Genomic DNA, 16,720 nt, shown 5'->3' with positions numbered 1-16,720 from the left:
AAGAAAGCCCGCATGCAACGAAGACCCAACGCAGCAAAAATAAATTTAAAAAAAAGACACTAGCAAAGGAGACCAAACAAGAGCGGCCAGTTAGATAGGAAGAAAACCTAGGATGTGTTGTGTCATAGAAGCCAAGAAAGTGTTTCAAGGCAGAGTAAATGATCACTGTATTATGTGCTTCTGATAGGCCAAGTCAAGTAAGGGTAGGGAATTGACCTTTGGATTCAGCAACAGGCCATCACTAGTGACCTCTGTGAGGAGTTTCCATGGAGTGGTGAGAGCAGAAGCATGCTTGGAGTGGGTTCAGCGAGAATGGGTTGGGACAGGGAAGGGGACATGGGGAAACTTGCCAGGGGGGTGGCGGTGGTTATGTAAATTTTACAGCAAAAGAAAACACTGCAAAGTAATATTTAACTGTTGTTAATAATATATATGCAGAAGTATGTAGGAGAAAGCACTGATGTCTGCAACTTTGAGATACATTAAAAAATAAAATGGATTAATGGAAGGTTGCATAGATAGATATGTGATAAAGCACATAATGGCATAATTTAGGTTGTGGGTAAATTATGTGTTCATTGGAAAATTCTTTTAACTTTGCTCTACGTTTGAAAACTTTCATAATAAAATGTTGGGGATGGGGGGAGAGAACAGGAGGAAAGAAATTGGAGACAGAATGTGAACAACTATTCCGAGGAGTTTTTATGTAAAGGCAGTAGAACCAAAAGAAATCTGCTTTCATCCCGATCTCAAGAGTTGGGAGAAATAACAGCATTTTTATTTACTGATAGGAAAGATCCAGTAGAGACAAAAAATTGATGATGCAAAAAAAAAAGAAAGGAAAAGTACTTCAGTGAAATGTCCTTGAGCAGGCAAAAAGGTGGGCTCTAGCACAGAAGTAGAATTTTCTTTTGTTAGGAGCATGGACAAAAGTAACAGAAGGCAGAGGGTAAGGATATAGGTATAAGCAGTTGTATACACATGGTGGGAGCTTTTAAGGATCTCTTCTGTTTTTTCCGTGAAGTAGAAAGTAAGATCATCTGCTGGGAAGGATGGTGGAGGAGCTGTTGAAGCTCAAGGAGATAGGAAAATGAGATAGTCATCTAGGAGCGAGTGAATGGACTCAGGAGATACAGTGCGAGCCCACTTGAGGTCTTTCGTGAGGTCTAATAATTAATATTTAAAGTTTCAGAAGGAGAACAGTGCAAATGAAAGACACTATCAGTTTTTTTAAAAAGAAAGAAAAGATAACTTCTCATAGCTGATGGATGTGGATTTTTGGATGGGAAAGGACCACCAAGTCTACCCAGCAATATGTACAAAAATAGATCCATGCTCAGATAGGTCATGGTTAAGTTTCAAAATGACAAGAAGAAAGAAAAGGTTCTAAGAGCATCTAGAAAAAAGAAACAAGTCTCTATAAAGAAATGATAATCAGATTGCCAGTGAACTTTGTACAAACAACTTCAAATACCAGAAAGCAGTGTCTTCCAAATGCTGAGGGAAAATGCTGTTCGGCCTAGAATTCCGTTGAATTCTACACCTCATTGAACTGGCGTTCAAGTATAAGCAAAGAATCAAGGCAATTTCAGACATGCCAGGACTGAAAACATTTGCTTCCTAAGCACCCTTTCTTGGGAAAGTATTAATATTAATGGTGCACTACCATAAAAACCAAGAATGAGGAAGACATGAATTCTAGGAATCAACACATCCAACCAAGGAAAGTATTGGAGGAAAATCCCAGAATGGTAGATCGATTGAAGAGTTAAATGGGTATTCCAGGCATTTTTATACACATACCATCCTTGAAAAGTTGTAATAATTTAAAAATATAATAAAGCCAGAAAAATTGTTTTAAGGCCATTAGAGCTCTAGGGAAAGCAGAAGGCCATCCAATAAAGGGAGTACAATTTTTAAAACCAGCTTAATTTTTATCTGCCAGAGCTGCAAACTGTAACTTCAACAATGAGAATTCACCTGTAGAAAGCAGGGCATTTTGGGGACTTCCCTGGTGGTCTAGTGGGTAAGACTCCGCGCTCCCATTGCAGGGGGCCTGGGTTCGATCCCAGGTCAGAGAACTAGATCCCACATGCCGCAACTAAAGATCCCGCATGCAGCAACGAAGATCCAGCGCAGCACCCCCCACCCCCAAAAAAAGCAGGGCATTTTGGTTCTAGTCAGTTCAGATTTGATAACTTAATCATTATAGATCTATTATGCATAGCCATTCATAGCCTTTGACTTCGCTGGGTGGGGGGTTATAAAGGCCTAATAATACTATTCTGTAGTGGCAAACAGTAGTCATACCTGAGTTGATCATAATATGGCTGATGATTTTTGTAATTTGGGGAAGCTAGTTGTTATTGTGGGCAAGAGAGCGAACCTCATATGCCTGGTTTCCCCAGGCAGCACGGACGTTGTTCTGTTGGCTGACCCAGAATTGTGGAATGGCACACAAGTCTCCCAGTTTAAATACTACGTGAAATCAGGAAGTTGTCCTTGTAGTCTGGAATTGAGGGTCTGACAAGCCCATTGTTTGCATTATACACCTATTATTTAGTCCTCTTAGTCCCTCTGTTCTCTGCAGGTTGTGACGTTTTGTGGGACGACAGTGCTGGTTTTGTACATGGAACAGTCTGTAGGTGCTCAGATAAAACTACTAGGCGGAGCAAGGCTGGGCTTGTCTGCTTTTGATGGTACAGGCCGGGAACACAGCAGCCTGGTTGTTCTCCGGCTGCCCCCCCCCCCGGCCCTCCCCCCAGGCCTCCCTGCGAACCTGCCCTCTGAGCCCAGCAGCTGCCTGAAGGAGGCCATGAGAGCTGGTTAATTACTAGACAGGCCTCCCTTGCAGCAGTAAAAGGAGGGGTAGTTAGTTTAGCCTGTCTGTTAACAACAGCTATGTTTGTCTCCAGTTCCGTTAGAGAGGTGCCTAGAAAAAGTTGTCACATCCTGAATTCTGATGTCTGTTTTCCTGATGAAAATGTCCATATTTGGGGTCACGTTTGGAAGTAGATAAAGTTTAATATGGGAGTAAGCATATGTCAGGGTATACTAGTTCAAATTGAGTATTTTCATAGATTCTAAACATTGCAAATTATAGTTATTTGAATTGGTTGTTTGAAAAAGTAATGTCAGTTTTGTGTAGATTTTTAATTATATAGCAATTAAAACATCACCTCAGCACAACTGAGGGATTATCACTTTTATAAATTTATTTTTTAGTTTTATTTATTTTTGGCTGCATTGGGTCTTCATTGCTGCACACCAGCTTTCTCTAGCTGTAGCAAGTGGGGACTACTCTTCGTTGCGGTGCGCAGGCTTCTCATTACGGTGGCTTCTCTTGTTGCGGAGCATGGGCTCTAGGCGCGCGGGCTCAGTAGTTGTGGCTCATGGGCTCTAGAGCGCAGGCTCAGTAGTTGTGGCACACGGGCTTAGTTCCTCTGCGGTATGTGGGATCTTCCTGGACCAGGGCTCGAACCCATGTCCCCCGCATTGGCAGGTGGATTCTTAACCCCTGCGCCACCAGGGAAGCTTCGGGATTATCTCTTTTATACACTTTCTTTTTATTTATGGTGGAGAGTAAACTTTAAGTTTTAAATTATGTGACCTTGAGAAGCTAGTGATATGGCTTGAAATTTGATACCTGTTCCCTGTTCCTGGCAGAGGATGGAGGGGTAAATTTAGAGTCTTTAATGTGTATGGGTTTTTTAATGTTCATTTTAGGGTCTTTTCAAAACAGTCAGAATCCCCCCACCCTAGTCCAAATGTCCATCTGCTCTGGCCTGGCTTACTGCAGTAGCCCCGTAATTAAGTGGTTTTCCTGCTGCCACTTTCATCCCTCTCAGATCTTTGTATCACACAGAAACCAGAATCGTCATATTAAAGAGCAAATTCAGTCCATGGTTTCCCAGAATCCTTATTCTACCCTTCAGGGCCAGAGCCCTGCACAGTCTGGCCCAGTTCCCTTTCTCTCTAGCCTCCAAGGCTCTGCTTTTCACAAAACTCCCTTGGATTTGTCATTTCAGTTCTACACTGTGCTAAACTCCTCACCCAAGAGCCTCTACTTACGCTCTTCTCTCTGCTTGGAATATTTTTCCTTGCTCTCATTTGTGTCCTCCATTCCCACCCCCAAACCTGGCTAAGACCTACTCATACTCAGGGTTTCTGGTTGAAATGTTACTGCCCAGGTGAGCTTTCCTTGACACACCTCTGCATAGTTCGATTAGGTCTCCCCAAGGTGTGCCCTCATACAGAGCACTCTGAACTTTTCATCGTAACTTATTATACCTGAAGTTATAATTACAATCCCTTCCCTACTATCTGCTCCTTGTAAGTAAGGATCATTTCCTTATTGTGGTATCCCCAGGACCTAGCACAGACGTTGACCCAAAATGGACACTCATACTTGTCTACTCCCTAAGTCTTAATATAGTACATCTTTGATTATTTTATTAGGATAGAGTCCTAAGAATGGCTGGGTTTTACTGGGTTAATAGGTATGAAAATTCATATCTTTGATACGCATGGCCAAATTGCTTTCAGTAAAACCATACACCTTTTTATACTCCCACCAGTACCATCCAGCCACCATCACTGAATATTAACTTGTTTTTATCTTTGCCACTGTGATCATCCAAAAAGAAGAGGAAGGGGGGAGGTCTGTGAGATCTCTGAGTGATAGAAACAGAAGACTCGAGTAGGCCACTTGATCTAGTTATTCCAGTCATGACCACGTGATATCCCGTCCTTGAAGATTTCTGGGCTGTAAGACTTTAGCCTTCCTGGTGGCACTTGAGCACAGTGGAGGAGACAGCGAGGACGGTGACTCGTCTTACGTGTTAGGCAGTAGTTTTCGTGCAGTGGAGTAGCATTGCCATGGTGATCACCTGCAGGAAGTGACTCTGCTTGACTGAGCCACATCCAGCCATCCACAGTGTCTGTAATTAGTTTGTCACTTAAACGTGTGACAGCTCCATATCGCAGAAGGGCAGTGTGTAGCCTGGAGGAGGACAGCAAGTAAAGTGTGACTTAACAGCAACTCTCTTTTGTTGAACCCCATTTTAAAATATAAAAGGGAAGATGGCCTTGTTTACCACATACTCTTACACACTCTGTGTTGCTCTGCCTTTAGGTTCTTGCTCTACTCCTGCACTCTTGGAAGTTGCCCCTTTTCTCGTTTCTCCAGACATGAATTGAGTTTTCTGTATTAACTAAGCAGCTCACTTGGAAACATGTAGCTGTGAATTCCATATTCAACTCAATATCAGCAGTTTCCCTTATCCCACTTCTTACTTCTTCCCTCATTATTTACATACATAACTCGCTTATCTGTAGGGCAGGAATTGTGTCTTTCTGCCCCCACCCCCCCTTTAAATCCCGTTGCGGCTTCCTAGCAGAAAGCTTTCAGTGGAGTAGACACTCGAACATTAACTGAAGTGCAATTCGAAGAGGACAGCGACAGTAACTCATCAGGACAGCCTAGTAATGACCAGATTACAGATCCTAGATTTTCGTACTTCCACCACCTTTCTCAATTCCCTGTAACTGTTTTAATAGTAAACAGAATTATTTGGCTGCGTAAGATGGTGGACCTCAAGGCTGTTTTACAGTTTTCTTCTCCCAAGTTGTTGGTAGAATTTGGATACTTCCTGTGATCTGTTTGCCTCATAACAAATGTCACTTTGTATAATGAAATATCTCCTCAGTGAGTTCCAAAGGATGGATAGAACTGATTTGAGAGGAATTTCAGTCAGGGTCCTGGTAGGAAACACATGACACATTTAAACTGGCTAATTTGAGGAGATTTTATTAATGAGACTATTTACAAGGTGTGGGCAGGGTTTCTCTAGAAACCACAGGGGACGGTACAGTGCCCAGAGCTAGTAACCGGGTTCCCATTTTGAGGCCTGCAGAAGACAGTGGGGCAAAGGAAGGGGGGAGGGGTGTTACCAGAACCTGGAGGAGGAAAGGACTGAGTCAAGAAGGCTGAGACTTTCAGTTGTGGGTCTAAGACTGTCCACAGAAGCCCCAGACAGGAAGCTGCCTTCTGCGGCCTCTCCACTGGGGAGCTGGGAAGCCTGTAGAAGAGCCTGCTGTTGTGGTCCATACAGGTGGAGGGCACAGAAGGGCAGAGGAGAATGTCAGCTGGATCTGGAGAGGCACGGGGGTACCATCTACCTTTTACAATTATGCTTTTTACTCACGGTGGCTTTAAAAGAGGGAAATTTGCCAGCAGCTCTATATAGCTGTTTTTCTAAAGTGCTTTTCAGAAAAAAAATTGGTGGGCAAGAGGGAGGCCACCGAGTCACATATGCCCACGAAGCTCTTTTGATTCCACCTCAGAAAAGTATCTTGAATCTGTCTCCTTCCCTCCACCACACTTTCCCACTGCAGTCCAAGCGCTGGCGGCTGTAGTTGTTCCCGCCTGGTCTTCCCTGCACTTCATTCTCACAGTGCAAACGTTGGAATGTTTGAAAAATGCAAACCTGAATGTCACTCTACTGTGACTTATAGTTATCATCCTTAGCATACCCATTTGAACTTCCTAATTTGCACACTAGAGCCTTCTGCCTAGACCATTTATAGGAGATACTCTGGGTGTCCCCTCAGGTGTTACTCACTGACCACATTCCCCGTCTCTCCCAGACTAGGGTAGGTCCCTCTCTTTTCCGCTTCCTAACCCTGTGCTTAACCTAACGTGAATCCACATTTTCAGTTTAGTGTTGTACTTATTAACCTGTTTAATTGCCTGCATTCACCTCCACCCTGGGAATGGGGTGGGGAATTACCACTGCACCCAAGTCCCTCTGTCTGTCATGTGGTTACAGACTCTCCTGCCATGGAGCTAGATTAGCTGCTTCAGAAAATTTTGGAACTAGGTTTTTTTTTAGTTCAGAATGGTAGCATTCTAGGTGTAAAGACCCCCTAGCCTCGAGTGTTTCAGAACCATAGATCTTTTTTTTTTTTTTTAATACAGCTTTTTTTTATCATTCATTTTTTTATAAATTATAATAAAAAACATAATGCCAATCTCCCAAGTCATCCCACCCACCCACCCACCCCCACCTACCCCCAACACTTTCCCCCCTTGGTGTCCATACGTTTGTTCTCTACGTCTGTGTCTCTATTTCTGCCTTGCAAACCAGTTCATCTGTACCATTTTTCTAGATTCCACATATATGCATTAATATACAATATTTGTTTTTGTCTTTGACTTACTTCACTCTGTATGACAGTCTCTAGGTCCATCCACGTCTCTACAAATGACCCAGTTTCGTTCCTTTTTAAGAGCCATAGATCTTTATGCAGTTGCCAGTGATTAGCTGAGTGACTGATGCCTTTTTTTCTGTTACATTCTGTGAGGTAACTTTGGGGCACGGAATGACTAAATCAGTAGACCCTATTTACACATCTTGAATCAATAAGGCCTAAGTTAAACTTAATGACCTCTGTTGTCATTAATTTTGGGGCGGAGGAGGGCTTTTTGGGAGCTCCTGTTTTTGGTTTATTTGCTGAAGCAACAGGAAGTGAGTTAGATCTTAGAAGGGGGAGCTGATGAATGTAAGCAGGTTTGCCTGTCATCAGAGAACAGGCAACTGCTGCTCCCCTGGCTTAGGAGGCTTTGTTTGCTTTTTATTTAGTTTGGTGTTTTTGAGGAGAGGGTTGTAGAATTTAACCTAAAATTGAAAGCCTTCTGTTAATGAACAAGGAGAGTAGCTAAATACATATATATTGCTAAAGTAAAGAATTAGCCGTAGTTTCTGATTATTTTGGTTATTTCCAGTTAGGAGTTCTTATACCATTAGTAAAGGTTTTACTTTTCAACTTAAGGAAACTTAACCAATCTTTTAGTTAATGACTGCCAAGTGTGGCCAAGGAAACCATCCGTCCCTACGTTTGCTTGATAGCAAGTTGGGAAGTCGGCCATGTTCCTTCTACTCAAAGTTCTATACAAGCTGAGCAGAACTAAAGATGCAAACAAAGAATATAACCAGGGGGCAGGGGGGATAGGAAGAATATAACCTAGCTCACACTTCCCGCAGGAAGTTTTCCTGTATCCCCTAAGCTGGACTTAGGTCTTTCCCTTCGGTGTTTGGAACGCAGATATTTTCTGTTGAATGGACATTTGCCACAGTACCTGTAATTCCCCGACTCCTGGAGTCCATCACACTGTGTTGCAACTAGCAGTTTACTAGATAGACTCTAAGCTCCCTGGGGAGAGAAGGGTGGCCATTGTATCCTAAGCTTACCTAGCTCAGGGCTTTGCACTCTTGTTGCAGAGTGCTTGCCTGGTACAGGCTGTCACATGATTGCTGAGTTTTTCAAATGTACAGAATTTTCTCTCTTGAAACTCCCTCATATTCATCTTTGTCTCTGCCCATCCCCTGCGCCCAACTGCCCCAAATCCCTGCAGTTGAAATTCTGACACTCTTGAGAGCATTTCACTCTTCTGTTGAGCAGTCAACTACACTAAAGTAGGGTGTCTTCCACAAGACACAAAGCACAGAAGACAGTTATTTTGAATGGAAACTCTTGGTACCCCTTTGGTATAAAGAGTTTATTTTGGGGTACTGCCTGTGCATTTAGGTTTCACTGCCTCCAGATTCATCTGGGTGGAGTAATAGCTACATAAGTGTGAACAACCTTCCTGTTTTGTTAAAATGTCATGAGCAGCTTTTCTTAATGACAGCTGAACCTGGAAAGGTTGATAAGTGTCTGATTCGTTGTTTTGTTGTTGTTTTTGAGATTTTTTTTGACGTGGACCATTTTTAAAGTCTATTGAATTTGTTACAACATTGCTTCTGTTTTGTTTTGATTTTTTGGCTGCGAGGCATGTGGGATCTTCGCTCCCTGACCAGGGATCAAGCCCGCACCCCCTGCATTGGAAGGCGAAGTCTTAACCACTGGACCGCCAGGGAAGTCCCTCTAATTCGTTTTTTGAACACTAAAATATTTCTCAGAGAAAGAAAAATATCCTGATTTGGTTATTCTTCTTAAAATTATTCTTATAATAATAATTTGGTTAGTCGTCTTAATTGTTCATCTTGCTACGTATGTGAACATTATAAAGGAAGTCTTCCATTTTAAAAAATGTGTGAATGGCCCTGAACTCTTTTTTTTTTTTTTTTTTTTTTGCGGTACACGGGCCTCTCACTGTTGTGGCCTCTCCCGTTGCGGGGCACAGGGCCCAGCTGCTCTGCAGCATGTGGGATCCTCCCGGACCTGGGCACGAACCCGTGTCCCCTGCATCGGCAGACGGACTCCCAACCACTGCGCCACCAGGGAAGCCCGCCCTGAACTCCTAATATAATCAGTGTGTGTGTGTGTGTGTGAGTGTGAGAGAGAGAGAGAGATCATTTTTCTTTCTACAGCAACTTGGCTGCCATTCAAAAGAATAAAAAAGGTGAAGGTCTTCATGGTGTCCTTTGTAAAGCTTTTGGTGGAGGAGTTGTAGCTATAAAATTAACACTCTGCAAAAGTAAGTCACTAGTCAGACATGCAGGCTGAACCAGGCATCTTAACATTCCAGGAAGTGCCCCCATGCTGAGAGCTGTGAGTCGGGACACGTGTATAGATACAGAGCTACAGCTCTTCCCTCCCTAGTCCACCCAAGGCATATTTTCTCAGTTTCATACTGAAATTTCCCTTCCCTGCCTACCCACCCCACCCTTACACTTTTTTATCTTGGAGAAAGTAGAAGCAGGTAGTGTTGTGCAAAAGATGTGGGGTACCCCGTTTTGAGGTGCTCGCCATAGAAGTTTTTTGGCAGTGATGCTTAAGGTACAGGAAGACTGATTGCCTCATTCTATTACTTCCTTTATTTTGCATCTCCTTGTGGGGAACAAATTCATGACAGTCAGTCTTCTTTCCAGGGTCTATTTAAGATGTTATTATTTTCACCAAGGAATTTCATGGTAATGTATAATGTGTGGTGCTCTTTCTGTTGTCCCTAGACCCAGCTAGCTCTGTGATCCTGTATGCATTACTTAGAACAAAGCCCCCACATACCAGTCAGTTCCTCAAAATATGCTAGATGCTATTCTGAGAACCATGGAGAATACCGATGAGAAGTGGCATGGAGCCAGCTTTAGGGTGCTTGCAGTCAAGTTTAGGAGAGGACCAAAGCATTCCAGTACACAGTACAAAGCAGTGGTAGACGAGATGTGAATAGATGAGGAAGAGAGGAAGCATGAGAGATGCAGTACAGTGTGTTTAGAGGTCGCTGAGTTGACTAGCCTGACTGAACTGAAAGGTTCATTTAGAGAAGTAGTGGGTGGGAAGAACTGAACGTAGGTGATGGCCAAATTATGAAAAGTGGAATGCCAAACTAAGAATAATTTGGATCCATAGAAGGCTACTTAAGACTTTTTAACAGAAAAACAGTGGTGTTTGAAGTGATTCAGAGCACTAAATAGATTGAGGTCAAACCAGGACAACCTTAAACTATGAAACCTGGACCTTTTGGGAGGTGGCGGGGCAGGGTGGGGGGTAGGCTTGGCCTCTTGATCCAGCAGTGTTTCCCTTTCAAACTGATGCCCATTGATAGCAGCTGTTTAGAGAGGGTAGAGAGAGCCTCTCAGGCAATGGGAAAAAAGGCACTGTTCCTGGGGTGTAACTGGTTTGTATTCAAATGGCAGTATATAAGTGATGAGTGATTTTTGCCAATAGAAAATTTGGGAGTTTGGAGGTTTTCTTTCCTCTCCCTTCCTCCCTCTTTTTCTTTCTTTTCCTTTTAAAATTGTTAAGAGGGCAAAACCTAGCATGTGTCATTAGTGGTCAGAAGGTAAACTTGACCAACAAATGCCCTTTGGATTTCTTTAGTTTAGTAAATAGAATCCTTTCTTAAAAGGAAAATGATGTAAAAAATTGATTTAGGGCTCCTTGATCCCCAAAGAAATGAATCTTCTGGAAATACCCATTTCAAAGGGAACTAAAAAACACATTTCGGGCTTCCCTGGTGGCACAGTGGTTGAGAGTCCGCCTGCCGATGCAGGGGACACGGGTTCGTGCCCCGGTCCGGGAAGATCCCACATGCTGCAGAGCGGCTGGACCCGTGAGCCATGGCCGCTGGGCCTGCGCGTCCGGAGCCTGTGCTCCACGGCGGGAGATGCCACAGTGGTGAGAGGCCCACGTACCACAAAAAAAAAAAAAAAAAAAAAAAAACACATTTCGTGGCACAGATATTATACTTTTGTTGAAAGAGTTCATCACCATAAGGTAAAAATACCCCCTTGACTTGATATCATTACATAAATTTGGAGTAACTCATCTACAGTGTGGGTGTTTTTCATGCTTTGGCACACAGTAGAGCAAGCAGCGTAGCCAAGATGTTTTTCATGTTGAGCAAAAACTTTAACAGATGGAGGTGGTGATTGTAGAGCACTTATTTAAAGTGTTAGGAATGAATCAGTGTAGTTTGAGGCTGAGGCAGTAATCCATACTAAGGGAGTCTGAGAAGTTGAAGAGCATCCTAATAATATATGTAACAGGCAGCTGAAGAGAACTGATTTTAAATGGCTCTCCCAGTACTGTTACCCTAGCCAGGGCCCTATAGAATTTTTCTTAGGGGTTAAAGTCTTTAAAAAGCCACTCTGTGTGCATGCGTGCGTGCGTGTGTGTGTGTTTTCCTTCCCTATTCTAAGAACTTGAAATTACGTGGTAGGGTCACCATAATTCTTTAAATTTGTCTTCAAGTCCTGGCAGTATTTCAGTGTTGCTTGTGTGGGATTGATTGATCTTTAAAGAGCTGGGGAAACTCACTGGCTTATGTAGAATTTCTGTAAAGCAGGGACCAGCTGTAAGTGGTATTTTTGTTTTTTAAGTGGTGGAAGAGCTTAAATATGTAATTGTTCCTATCTTTTATGCACAAATGCTCTTTCTTATAAATTGCTTCACAAATGCTATAAAACTTTGAATAATTTTTCCCTGAAGAAATGTTGAACCCTGTGCAAGCTGTTAGAATTAGAATGTATGTTGAAAGCTTTGATGGGACTACTGTTCTGGAACTGCACAGCTTTTTTTTTTTTTTAAATCATGATTCCTTCTTCTTTTTGTTTTGTTTTGTTTATTTACAGATGACTGCATATGTTCAGGCAAGAAAATACCCCCATATTTCAAAATACAGCAGTCTATAAACAAAATTCTTATCTACCATTTTCCTAAACGACACATTTTTTTTCCTGTAATTTGTATAGAAAATTAAGTGCAGTTCTTGTCTCCCAGGATTTAAGGGAGACAAGAACTCCCTTATGGGAGTTCAGGGAAGGGACAGGGAAGGGCATTACCTACTGTAATCCTCGAACTCAGCATTTAAAATTTTTTTTGAAGTAAACACAGAAGTTTTGTACTCTGTGTTTCCAGAGTATAACAAGAATCCCAATTCTCTGTTAATACGTGTGCTCTGGGTACCCATGGGCAGCATTACATCAAAGATACCTAATTTGGTAAAACTCAGCCCCAAGGATAGCCATGTTTTGTTAGATCTAATACTGCTAAATGTGTAAGGCAGAGTAACTACTGTGAAATAAATGTGTCCACTGCAACAGCTGGACGGTAGCTCTGTAGTGAGCCATGCTGCTCATTTTCTCATTTAACCTCCTCAGTAACACTGAGAGGTAGGTATTATCACCACTTTATAGATGGGAAACCAAAACTTAGAAAATGGCCGTATGCCCAAGGTCACATAGTTCATTGCTGGTGAAATTGGAATTTGAACCCATGTGTTTATTCGCCTCTTGAATCCTACCAGATCAGGTGCATCCGAAGGGGTCTGAGCCCTAAATCTTTGAGCTCTGGCTTTTTTTTCTTTCTTCTTTTTTAAACTGTTTGGAAACCTTTAAATTGGTATTAGTAAAGATGGAAATTTGCATTGCCTTTAGAATGGTCTCAGATTGGGGGTGGGGTGGTGGCAGCAGTGAATAAAGTTACCAGATTATATAATATAGAAAAGTAGAACACGTGGAATGCTCTGAGTTGTCCGTAGTGAAGAAAGTTTTATTTCTGGGAATTTTTTTCATAGGTTAGTGATGGCAAACTATCATGGTAGGGGTTTCTGAAGCCTCGTTTTGTTATTTTCTGCTCCGCTGTGTATTTTCGGTGTGAAAAGTTTGTACCGGAGGCGTATGAGGCCCTGGTGTGTGTTTCTTACATCTAAATTGGACCATAGTATTACTGTGTTCTCTTGACTGAAATACTTCTTTCAGTTGAAGTATGATATATGTGTAGAAAAGTTACATATCGTAAGTGCACAGTTCAGTGAATTTTCACAGACTGAATACACCCAACTTGCAGGTCAAGAAGTTTAACATTAGCAACAGCTCAAAAGCACCTATTGTGTCCCTTCCATCAACTGGAATATTTTAATTCTCCTGTGTGAACCTCACATCATTCCTTATCTTTTAGGTTTCTTCCTGATTGTGGCTCTAACATTGTCTTTCTGCAACCAGAAAAAGAACAAATAAAAACTTCACTGAAACTTGTCTCTTCCTCCTTTCATAATCTTATCTCTTGATCAGTCTGCTTCCGTTAAACCAAAGTGTTTTGATGGCTACAAAGTCATAACTTGAGGGAATATGGGGGTTGGCACAGAACATGCGGCTGTGGGGTAAGAGCTAAAAACATTCCTTGGAATTTTCAAAACGGAATGAAAATTTGGTGGTCGAACTCAACCATCTATTTGTTAAGAGGTAATGAATGAGCGAATGGTAAGTTGCCTGTGTTTTGGGGAAGTGGTGATAGGAGCAGTTCCTCCTTCTCAGAACTCTGATGGGGCCTTAACAGCTTACTTGTGAAGGATGTGAACTTTCATCTAAAGCCATAGCAAATTCAGTACAGTCTCTGTAGGTGCAAACTCATCCTCCACATGTGGTTCTGGTGCCCCTCCCTGCTCTACTTGAGATTCACTTATGTCAGTTTGTGCCCTTGGCTGTTTTTTGTTTTTTTTTTTTTTTGGGGGTACGCGGGCCTCTCACTGTTGTTGCCTCTCTCATTGGGGAGCACAGGCTCCGGACGTGCAGGCTCAGTGGCCATGGCTTACGGGCCCAGCCGCTCCGCGGCATGTGGGATCCTCCCGGACCGGGGCACGAACCCATGTCCCCTGCATCGGCAGGCGGACTCTCAACCACTGCGCCACCAGGGAAGCCCCCCTTTGTTGTTTTAAGCATTTGAATAAAACTTAATTTTTAACTCTGCAATTATGCCATCCTGGGCTTTCAGGGCTTGCGTGTGAAAGCTGATGTACCAGCTGGGTAGAAAAACCTGATCCCAGGTGGCCCCAGGCTTGTCCTGTGCTTTGTCTCCCACAGAACCAATCTTTTCTTAAATTATCGAGTAAAGAGATTTACAGGCATGCACAGCCACACCTTGGCTTTCTGGCAAAGTGATATTCTAGATACTAGAATATTCTAGAGAACCAAAATTTTAGCCTCCCGTGTATTCTGACATTACATTAAAAATAAAGCGGGCTTCCCTGGTGGTGCAGTGTTTGAGAGTCCGCCTGCTGATGCAGGGGACACGTGTTCGTGCCCCGATCTGGGAAGATCCCACATGCCGCGGAGCAGCTGGGCCCGTGAGCCATGGCCGCTGAGCCTGCGCGTCCGGAGCCTGTGCTCCGCAACAGAAGAGGCCACAACAGAGAGGGGCCCACGTACCGCAAAAAAAAAAAAAAAAAAAATCTAAGCATTGGTGAGTTCCCTGGTGTCCTAGTGGTTAGGATTCTGGGCTTTCACTGCCGTGGCGGGGGTTCAGTCCCTGGTTGGGGAACTGAGATCCCACAAGCCACCCGGCCAGTATTCTTCTTCTTCTTCTTCCTCCTCCTCCTCCTCCTCCTCATCATCATCTAAACGTATTAGTTCCATTTTTCCCTACCTTCTTGGGGAGAAAAGCATACAAACACCAAGTATTAATTTTGTTCTGCAGAAAACCATAGTTCTAAAATGGTGCCAAATCTGGGAGTTGCCCTGGAGTTTCTTTTATTGTCGTGGGGCATTTTTTTAGGGGGAGGTTTGCCTCTGTCCTAACAAAGGTGACAAGAAGAACGTGCAGTGCTTCCCTAGTGGTGCAGTGGTTAAGAACCCGCCTGCCAATGCTGGGGACACGGGTTTGAGCCCTGGTCCGGGAAGATCCCACATGCCACGAAGCAACGAAGCCTGTGCGCCACAACTACTGGAGCCTGTGCGCCTAGAGCCCGTGCTCCGCAACGAGAAGCCACCGCAATGAGAAGCCTGCGCACTGCAACAAAGGGTTAGCCCCCGCTTACCACAACTAGAGAAAGCCTGCGTGCAGCAACGAAGACCCAATGCAGCCAAAAATAAATAAATTTAAAAAAAAAAGAAGAACATGTGGTTGGTTCTAAGAACTCCTGGCGTGTAGAACCTTTTCTGCAAGGTTACTGGTCACAAATTAAAACTGGCCTTTTCCAAGTGATTACCTTATTCTGTTTTCATGTCCAAATGGGCCATAATGCTTTATAAGATAATTACTAGACCACATTTTTCTTCCAGCCCTTCTTTTTGGTAGACAACAAAATCCTGGCCTAAAGCTCCTTTGGCTCTTGTGCTGTTGAATCTTCTGTGATGCTGGTGGGTTAACCTTGGTGCTTAGGGTCGGACGTTGATGTCATTGTGGCAGGGAGTGCCTTAAGAGCCCTGTCCCTCTCAGACCTTCGTCCTTGGTGTGCGGGTGTGCTTTATAATTGTCTAGCAACAGAATAACTTTTCTGGCCACAGTACAGTTTTTGAAATGCATATTTTAAAATTATAAGTGTATTTTACATATATTAGTTTATTTCATCACAGTATTTAATAAATAAATAAAAATTTTTAAGGGAAAATTGATGAAAAGAAAAAAGTTTTCATCACTGAGGCTGATGGGATTTAGCAATAGCTTGTTACCTTATCTTGTGCACATGTAAACTCAGTGACTGACACTGAGGGTCCGAGGTTAGCCAGCATCACAGATAGGCACCAGCTTTGTAAAACTCTGCAGGGCATAGCCTTTTTTCAGAAGTGAATTCACTGGTCGGCATCATTAGTGCAACTTAGCTATTTGTTGGTATCTATCAGTCTTATCTACCCTTTCCAAAGTTGTATCTCACTTGGAAATGTCAATACATATACATCAAGCAGTCCAGGTTCTAATTTGGCAGTGAGTACAGCATTGTTCAGCATCATGAGTAAATAATTTGGTAAAGAATTTTACCAACTTCCTTTTAGAATTTTGCTCTGTAGTATAGATTTACTACCACTGTACTAGTCCATCAGCATTTTCCTGTGTTCGCCATTTTTGAGTTAGGCTCACATGTCTATTTTCTCTTTTCAGTTACTTTTTAAAATGTCCTATACCCTTTGCCTTTTGTTAGAAATCTGGAATTCAAAGGGTGGCTTTTATACTATGCCTAGATCTATTCTGCCCACCCCCCCTTTTTTTTTGGCTGCACCATGTGGCATGCGGGATCTTAGCTCCCTGACCAGGAATCGAACCCATGCCCCCTGCAGTGGAAGCGTGGAGTCCTAACCACTGGACCACCAGGGAAGTCCGTATTTTGCTCCCTTTAATACTCTGCAGATGATAGGCTATCCATATAAGTCAGTATTGGAGAGCACACTCGTTTCAGTTTTGAAAATCTGCATGGGATTCATTAGCCCGTAACCTTGGGTAGGCTGTTTTCACTTTGCAGAATGCAGGGGCTCAGTTGTGTGGTCTCTGGGCCTCCCCTGGA

At 43.0% G+C, this 16,720-nt stretch overlaps 1 protein-coding gene across 2 annotated transcripts in view; it reads left to right on the top strand.

Moving 5' to 3' along the window:
* Nucleotides 1-16,720, top strand: part of GRB2 (growth factor receptor bound protein 2) — a 70,855-nt gene that overhangs the window by 40,957 nt on the left and 13,178 nt on the right. The window lies entirely within an intron of this gene.

Source organism: Aethalodelphis obliquidens, unplaced genomic scaffold, assembly GCF_003676395.1.
Source record: "Aethalodelphis obliquidens isolate GAN/ISIS:26980383/991018 unplaced genomic scaffold, ASM367639v1 scaffold44, whole genome shotgun sequence".
In the NCBI taxonomy this organism is placed as follows: Eukaryota; Metazoa; Chordata; class Mammalia; order Artiodactyla; family Delphinidae; genus Aethalodelphis; species Aethalodelphis obliquidens.
Note: the sequence above shows the minus strand (reverse complement) of the source record. Positions and strands in the feature narration are given on the sequence as shown.